Here is an 8,244-nt window from a genome sequence, read left to right on the forward strand (position 1 = left end):
AGTTTTTATTTTCTACTTGGTACTCTGTAGTAGCCACTAGAGATTTTTACTAAAAAATTCATTGCCCTGCAAAATTCTAGATGTGACCTTAGAATCAGACATATATGTTGAACAGGTCCTTGTCCCCAAGCAATATGAGAGTATATGTCTTGCTTTGTGAGGGACTCCTTTAATATGACCCTGGTTAAAATGAAATACAGAAATACATAAAGAAATAGAAGCAAAGAAGGATCTTACTGATTGACATGGAGTCATTTTTTAATTAAGAATATTTAAATGAGAAATGATCTAAATTAATAAATCAGCCTTCAGAATTTAAAGCAGTCACTATCTACTGTTAATTCCAGACTGGCTGTGGTACCACCCACTAGGGCCAGAATCATATTATTCTTCAATCACAATTATGAGTGTATGTCCTATGTTTTGTTACCTTGGTGATGTTTATTTTTTGTTCTAGTTTTTCTCAGGACCCTGGGTTCTTGTGTCCAGTTGACCTCTCCACAATTTTTCTCACTGCAGGAGGTTATAGAGAAGTGAGGACATACACTAACATGCCCTTCCTAACTCTGTTGCCATCTAGTGAACTTTTAAAATAATTTGATAACTGCATTTCAATATAATTAACTTCTTTTTGTAATCCTGTGTATTTTATTTTATTTTATGAATTTACAAACATTATCCTGAGATGAATATTGGCTTTCATGCAGTCAGCCAAAGGGGTTCATTACATAAAAATGATGAAGAAATCTTGCTTCAAAGGAGGAGTTACAGGTGTGCAAAAAAAAAAGAATATGGCTAGGACTGGGAGATAATGGCAGCTGGTATCCCAGGCAAAGGAGTGAAACTAGAGGTGCAGTTTAGAAGACAGCTGCCTGCCTTCTCATCCCACTTCCTACCTTTTCCAGCTTTGACACCCTAGACCATCTGCTAAAAACTGGAAGATGCTGCTGTCAGGATTTTCAGCGTTCACACCATCCAGAGAAAAGATCTGGTGGTTTTTTTTTCAACTTGGCAGCTGGCATCCAAAAACCCATCAGTAGCTAACTAGTCTGTTCTCTACCTCAGTCTGATCCACATTTCTTGGAATTCTTGGAACTGATGCTGAGTGAAGTGAGCAGAAACAAGAGACCATTGTACACAATAACAGCAACATTGTGAGATAATCAACTATACAACTCCTCTCAGCAGTTCAGAAATCAAGGACAATCAGCTGCTACTCAGACAGCTTGACTTGGGATCAAGAAGACCTGGGTTCATATCTTCCCTCCAGTTCTTATTAACTATGTGACCACAGGCGTGTCAGCTTCTCTGAACCTGTTTTCTCTTTTGTAAAATATGCCTCTAAAATAATTGCCTGGATTTTCTCTATTGTTAATGTCTTCTCCTTTCTCAAATTATCTTGTATTTCTTTATCAGGAAGTACCTATAAGCAGTTCTTATGTGTGTCCCTTTTTTTTGCTCCTATGCCTTGCAGTTTGGCTAGACATTAAAGAGAATTAAAGGAAGTAAGATATAAGACTGGAAAGATAAGTTGGGGCCAGGATGTTAAAGGCTTAAATACCAACAAATAAGACTCTGTATTGGATCCTACAGATGACTTGTATTATAGTTTCTCTCTCTCTCCCCAATTTCCATTCTCACCCCACCATGGATTCAGAGCTAGATGGCACCTTGAAGATCATTAAGTTCAGCTTTATAGAGGAAAACTAAGGTGAGGCAAGGTTAAGTGACTGATCTAGAATCACATTGCTAGTGTCTAAGGTATGATTTCAACCCAGCTCTTAACCTAGAACCTAGCACTCTCTCCACTATATTCCTTTATCCTGTTTAGTTAGCTTAGCTTTTGTTTGTTTGTTTTTGATCTAGTCATAGAGCCCTGGGTTAAAGTCCTGACTCATACAGACTGTGTAACCATGGGAAGACTGGTGTCACAAGCAACTCTTTTTTTTTTTTTTTTTTTAGGTTTTTGCAAGGCAAATGGGGTTAAGTGGCTTGCCCAAGGCCACACAGCTAGGTAATTATTATTAAGTGTCTGAGCCCAGATTTGAATCCAGGTACTCCTGACTCCAAGGCCAGTGCTCTATCCACTGTGACACCTAGCTGCCCATCAGCATTCATTCTTTTGCACACTTTTGAGTCCCACATTTTTCCACCACCTTCTCTTTCCACCATCTTTCCCAAGGCAACAAACAATCTGATATGGATTGTATATGTAAAAATAATCTTTTACATATTTCTACATAAGTCAAACTGTGAAAGAAGAACTGAAACTAAATGGGGGAAAGGAAGAAAGGCAAAACCTGAAAGTTTTTTAAAGTAAACATACTATGTTTTGCTCTGCATTCAGACTTCATAGTTTGTTTTTCCTCTGGATGTGGATGGCATTTTCCTTTTTTTATCTTAAAGATTTTATTTATTTTGAGTTTTATAATTTTCCCCCTAATCTTACTTCCCTCCCTCCAACCCCCTGCCGCAGAAGTCAATTTGCCAGTCCCTACATTGTTTCCATGGTATACAATGAACCAAATTGAATGTGATGAGACAGAAATCATATCCTTAAGGAAGAAACAAAATATAAGAGATAGCAAGATCAGACCATAAGATATTTTTTTTTCTAAAATAAAGGTAATAGTCCTTGGTCTTTGTTCAAACTCCACAGCTCTTTATCTGGATACAGATAGTATTCTCCATTGCAGAGAGCCCCAAATTGTCCTTGATTGTTGCACTAATGGAATGAGCAAGTCCATCAAGGTTGATCATCACCCCCATGTTGCTGTATACAGTATTTTTCTGGTTCTGCTCATCTCACTCAGCATCAATTCATGCAAATCCCTCCAGGCTTCCCTGAATTCCCATCCCTCCTGGTTTCTAATAGAACAATAGTGTTCCATGACATATATATATCACAGTTTTCTAAGCCATTCCCCAATTGAAGGACATTTACTTGATTTCCATTTTTTTATTTTTGCCACCACAAACAGGGCTGCTATGAATATTTTTGTGCAAGTGATGTTTTTACCTTTTTCATTATCTTTTCAGGGTATAGACCTAGTAGTGGTATTGTTGGATCAAAGGGTATGCACATTTGTTGCCCTTTGGGTGTAGTTCCAAATTGCTTTCCAGAAAGGTTGGATGAGTTCACAGCTCTGCCAAAAATGTAATAGTGTTCTAGATTTCCCACAACCCTTCCAACAATGATCATTATCCTTTCTGGTCATATTGGCCAGTCTGAGAGGTATGAGGTGGTACCTCAGAGGAATTTTAATTTGCATTTATCTAATAAGTAATGATTTAGAGCAATTTTTCATATGACTTTGGATTGCTTTGATCTCATTTGTAAATTGCTTTTACATATCCTTTGACCATTTGTCAGTTGGGGAATGGCTTTTTTTTTTAATTTGACTCAGTTCTTTGTATATTTTAGAAATGAGTCCTTTGTCAGAAACATTAGTTGTAAAGATTGTTTCCCAGTTTACTACATTTCTTTTAATCTTGGTTACAGTAGTTTTGTTTGTGGTGGATGGCATTTTCCTAAACTGGTCTCTTGATCATTTTCCTTTTTTTTTGTGATTTTAGCCAATCTGATAGATTGTGAACTGGAGCCTCAGAATTATTTAATTTGCATTCTTTGATCATTGAACTACTGAGAAGAGTTTCATCTATCATAGTTGATCATTTCACAGTGTTGCTCTTATTGTGTACAATGGTTCTGCTCACTTCACTAAGCATCAGTTCATGCAAGTCTTTACTGGCTTTACTTGCTCATCTTTACATGAGCAAGTTGCTCATGATTTTTTACAGAATAATAATTCTCCAAAACATTCATATATCATAGCTTGTTCAGGCATTCCCCAATTGATAGGCATCCCCTCAATTTCCAATTATTGGCCACTACAAATAGAGCTTTTATAAATACTTTTGTACATGGAGGACCTTTTCCCCTTTTTTATGATCTCTGGGATATAGATCTTATTTCTGGATCAAAGGGTTTGCACAGTTTTATTGCAATTTGAGCATAGCTCTAAATTGCTCTCCACAATGGTTAGATAAGTTTACAACTCCACCAACAGTGTATTAGTGTACTAATTTTCCCACATCCTCTCCAATGTTGATTATTTTCCTTTTTTGTCATTTTATAGATTTTTGTCATTTGATAAATGTGAGATGGAATCTCAGAGTTGTTTTAATTTTTATTTCTCTAATCAAAAGTGATAACTCACAGCTTCTGGATGACTGGAATTCTTTTTTCCCTTTGTAGAATCTTGATGATGGTCCCTGAGATGTGAGTGGCTCTCTGCTCTGCCCTGATTGTTGGGATTCTCTAGAATTCCAAATTAGCACTTCTCTCTGACCCAAAGAGGTTCTGTTACCTAAACTAACTTTCCTCAGTGCATCTAATTAGTCTTCTCTTGGATCCCTTTCTGTATGCATTGTTTGTTAATGGTCTAGCCTTCTCAATGAGATGATCAGTGGAGATTGGGGGAATGTCCCTTATCTTTGCCCTTAGTGCAAGAGTCTGACTCCTCAAAAGTCTACCTAAAACTTAACTCTGGAAGTTATTGCTAGAATATTCCTGCTGGAATCTCCTTCTCTATACATAGGTTTAGAGGCATGTCAAATCCTTTCAACCAATCTTTTAAAAATAAAAAATTCATAGTTAGAATTAGAAAAAAAGAAGTTAATTCAGAGAAAAATTCTCTGTAGCAAATATCTGATGGAGGTGTTACATCCATAGCTATATAGAGAATTTATATATGTTTATGTATATATAATATGTGTATCCACACACATATGCATAACCCATTCCCCAAAATATTCAGGATAAAATGTTAAGAAAAAGCACTTTTTCAGAAGAAATTTATCAACAACCTTATGAAATATTCCAAGTCATCAATAATAATAGAAATGAAAAAAAGAATAGAAATGCAAATTAATTCAATGCTCAATTTCACCTCAAACCCATCAGATTGGCAAAGATAACAAAAGTTGAAAGTGGTGAATAGAAGAGAGACTGGGAATACTGGTTGAATTATATATTGATCCAACCAGAATGGTTGGAAAATAGTCACTAAACTATTTGTACTTCAAAAGAGTGACACCTCTACTAAACATATGCCCCAAGGAAACCAAAGACAGAGAAACTGTCTCATATATGTAACTATTCAACCAGCACTTTTTGTAGAAGTAAAGAACTAGAAACAAAGTGACCACTAGGAGCAGAATTGAACAAATTTATTTAAATGCAAAAGAAATATAAATATGAAGAATTTAGAGAATACTTGTTGGGGGGGGTGGAGCCAAGATGGCCATGTGAAGGCAGCATTTTCCAGGAGCTCCTTACCCCCCCCCACTCCAAAAGCCAAAATGATGACTCTAGCCAAAATTTAGAGGGACAGAACCCACAGAAAGACTGAGTGATACATTTTCCCAGTCCAATATAATTTAGAAGTTCTACAGGAAAGGTGTATTTCACGGGGACCAGGGATTTGGAAAAAGCCATGGCTACAATGCAGCCCAGCCCAGCCCAGAGATCACCAGCAACAGCTTGCAGGGGCAGTGAGAACTCTACTACACCAGAATGAGTATGGAGTGAGGAGCATCAAGCTGCAGAATCTGCAGCGAGAATCTGGAGAAAGCAGCCTACACCCCTCAGAGACAGTAAGAGAAGTCTGCAGTGATTTCTCTGCTCTCCCTCAGGGTAGGACTCTGCTGCTAGCCTACACTCAGATCCAGGTTGTAGTTTGGGCTTCCATACTAAGTAGCCAAGCTGGATTCCTCCTTATAGCTCCAGGGCAGAGAGAAGTGGGGGGGGGAGCATCTACATATCAAAGCACAGGCAAGAGAGCATAAGACCTTGGGAGAAATAAAGGTCCCAGTGGGGTGTCCCCCCAAAAAAAACCCCAAATCCTTGGAAGTGCTGTCTTGGGCTGAGGAAATAAGTAAACAACAGAAAAAGAAGAATCTGACCATAGAGAATTACTTTAGTCCCATGGAAGATCAAAACACATACTTCAAAGCTTCCATATCCAAAACCTCCAAGAGAAATAGAAAATGGGCTCAGACTATGGATGAGCTCAAAAAAGACTTTGAAAAGCAGTTAAGGGAGATAGAGGAAAAATTGGGAAGAGAAATGAGAGTGATGCAGAAAAATCATGAAAACCAAATCAACAACTTAGTGAAAGATATACAAAAAATACTGAAGAAAATAATATGTTAAAAATTTCAGTTTAGGCCTAATGGAAAAAAAATACAAAACAAAAGGCAAATAAGGAGAAGAATGCGCTAAAAAGCAGAATTGGCCAGCTGGAAAAGGAGATAAAAAAGCTCTCTGAAGGAATTAACTCCTTCAAATGCAGAATGGAGCTAAAGGAAGCTGATGACTTTGCCAGAAATCAGGAAGAAATAAAACTCTTCCAAAAAAGCCAAAAATTAGAAGAAAATGTGAAATATCTCATTGGAAAAACAACTAACCTCAAAAACAAATCCAGAAAAAATAATTTAAAAATTATTGGGCTATCTGAAAGCCACAATCAGGAGAAGAGCCTAGACTTCATTTTTCAAAAATTAATACAGCAAAATTGCCCTGAGATCCTAGAAGCAGATAGTAAAATAGAAATTGAGAGAATTCATTGGTCACCTCCTGAAAGAGATCCCAAAAGAAAAACTTCCAGGACTAGTATATCCAAATTCCAAAATTCCCAAATCAAAGAGAAAATTCTAAAAGCTGCCAGAAACAAATAATTCAACTACTGAGGCTCCATAGTCAGGATTACACAGAATCTGTGTAATCTACATTGAAGGCTCGAAGGGAATGGAATATGCTATTCTGGAAGGCAAAAGATCTTGGTTTACAACCGAAAAATCTTTTACCCAGAAAAACTGAACATCCTCTTTCAGGGGAAAAGATGGACTTTCAATGAAACAGGGGACTTTCAGACTTTCCTACTGAAACAACTAGAACTGAACAGAAAGTTTGATCTCCAAGTACAGCACTCTGGTAAACCATAGGGGGGGTGGGGTGGAAGAGAAGGACTAACTATGAGGAACATAATGATGTTGAACTGTTTGTATTCCTGCATGGGAAGAAGATATTGATAACTCATATGAACTTTCTCATAAGAGTTGTTAGAAGGAGCATATATAGACAGGACATAGGAAGTAGCAGAATATAATGGAGAATACTTGTTTAAAGTAAAATGATCAGAATCAGGGGACATCATGATCCCAATAACATAAAGGAAAACAAAACTAAAAACCTGTGATTTCATCCAATGATATGAAATACTCCACTCCTTCTCAGCTTGGTTAATTATTCTCATCCATTTTTTAGACCTTTGATTGATCAGCTGATTCCAATGAGATGTCTAGGAATTGTTCACACCTTTTTCTGCCATTCACCCAAATTGGCAACCTTGATCAATAAAAGCATCAGTTCATAAAGCATCTTGTCAGTTACATTAATTGGAGTTGGGAGTACATGAAACAACCCTCTGACACAACTATTAAAGAATTCTATGGAAACAACTTTTGTTCCTACAAATCTGTGGGCTCCAGCAGAGTTAATCGTTCGCTAGAAACAGATCCCTTTCCATCTTTGTTTGCAATGTCCTCACACCAGCTGAATAACAGCTTGCATTTCACTTTTTGTAACACCCTGCAACATCACAAAATATTTGCTGGAGTTTTGAAGGGTGCCTGCAAAATTAGTAAACTGGAAAGAGGCCCATATGCACCCCTTCCCTGTCAGCACCTTCTGTTCTAACAGACAGGAAGGCAGCTTCGCTAACTCTGATTGCTTCTCCAGGATATGACAATTCTTGGCAATACTGCTTGGGGCAAAAATTTCAGCAAAAGAAACATGATGAGAGTTTTGCAGGTGCCAACACATTTAGTCTAGTCACCTGGGGAGATGAATTTTTTTAAATGTTCTTAATAAAGGTGAATCACTATGGTAACTTTTCTCCTCAATAGCTCCTCTGTAAACAGATATGCAGGCTTCATGGGTATAGGTCATTTAATGTATAATCATTCTATTTAGTTAGGGACTGGAGGTGGAGTGCCAATAAAAACAATTTCAGTAGTGTAAGTAGGAGGTAATGAGAATATTAACCAGGAAGGTGACAGTCAGAATGGAAGAGGGTCTATTATGGAAGAAATATTGCAGTGGTACAACTAATAGATCTTAGTAACTGACCTTATACAGGAAAAGCAAGGGATCTTAGGTGACAGCCAAGATGACTGAGA

This window comes from Macrotis lagotis, chromosome 1 (assembly GCF_037893015.1).
Source record: "Macrotis lagotis isolate mMagLag1 chromosome 1, bilby.v1.9.chrom.fasta, whole genome shotgun sequence".
Lineage (NCBI taxonomy): Eukaryota > Metazoa > Chordata > Mammalia > Peramelemorphia > Peramelidae > Macrotis > Macrotis lagotis.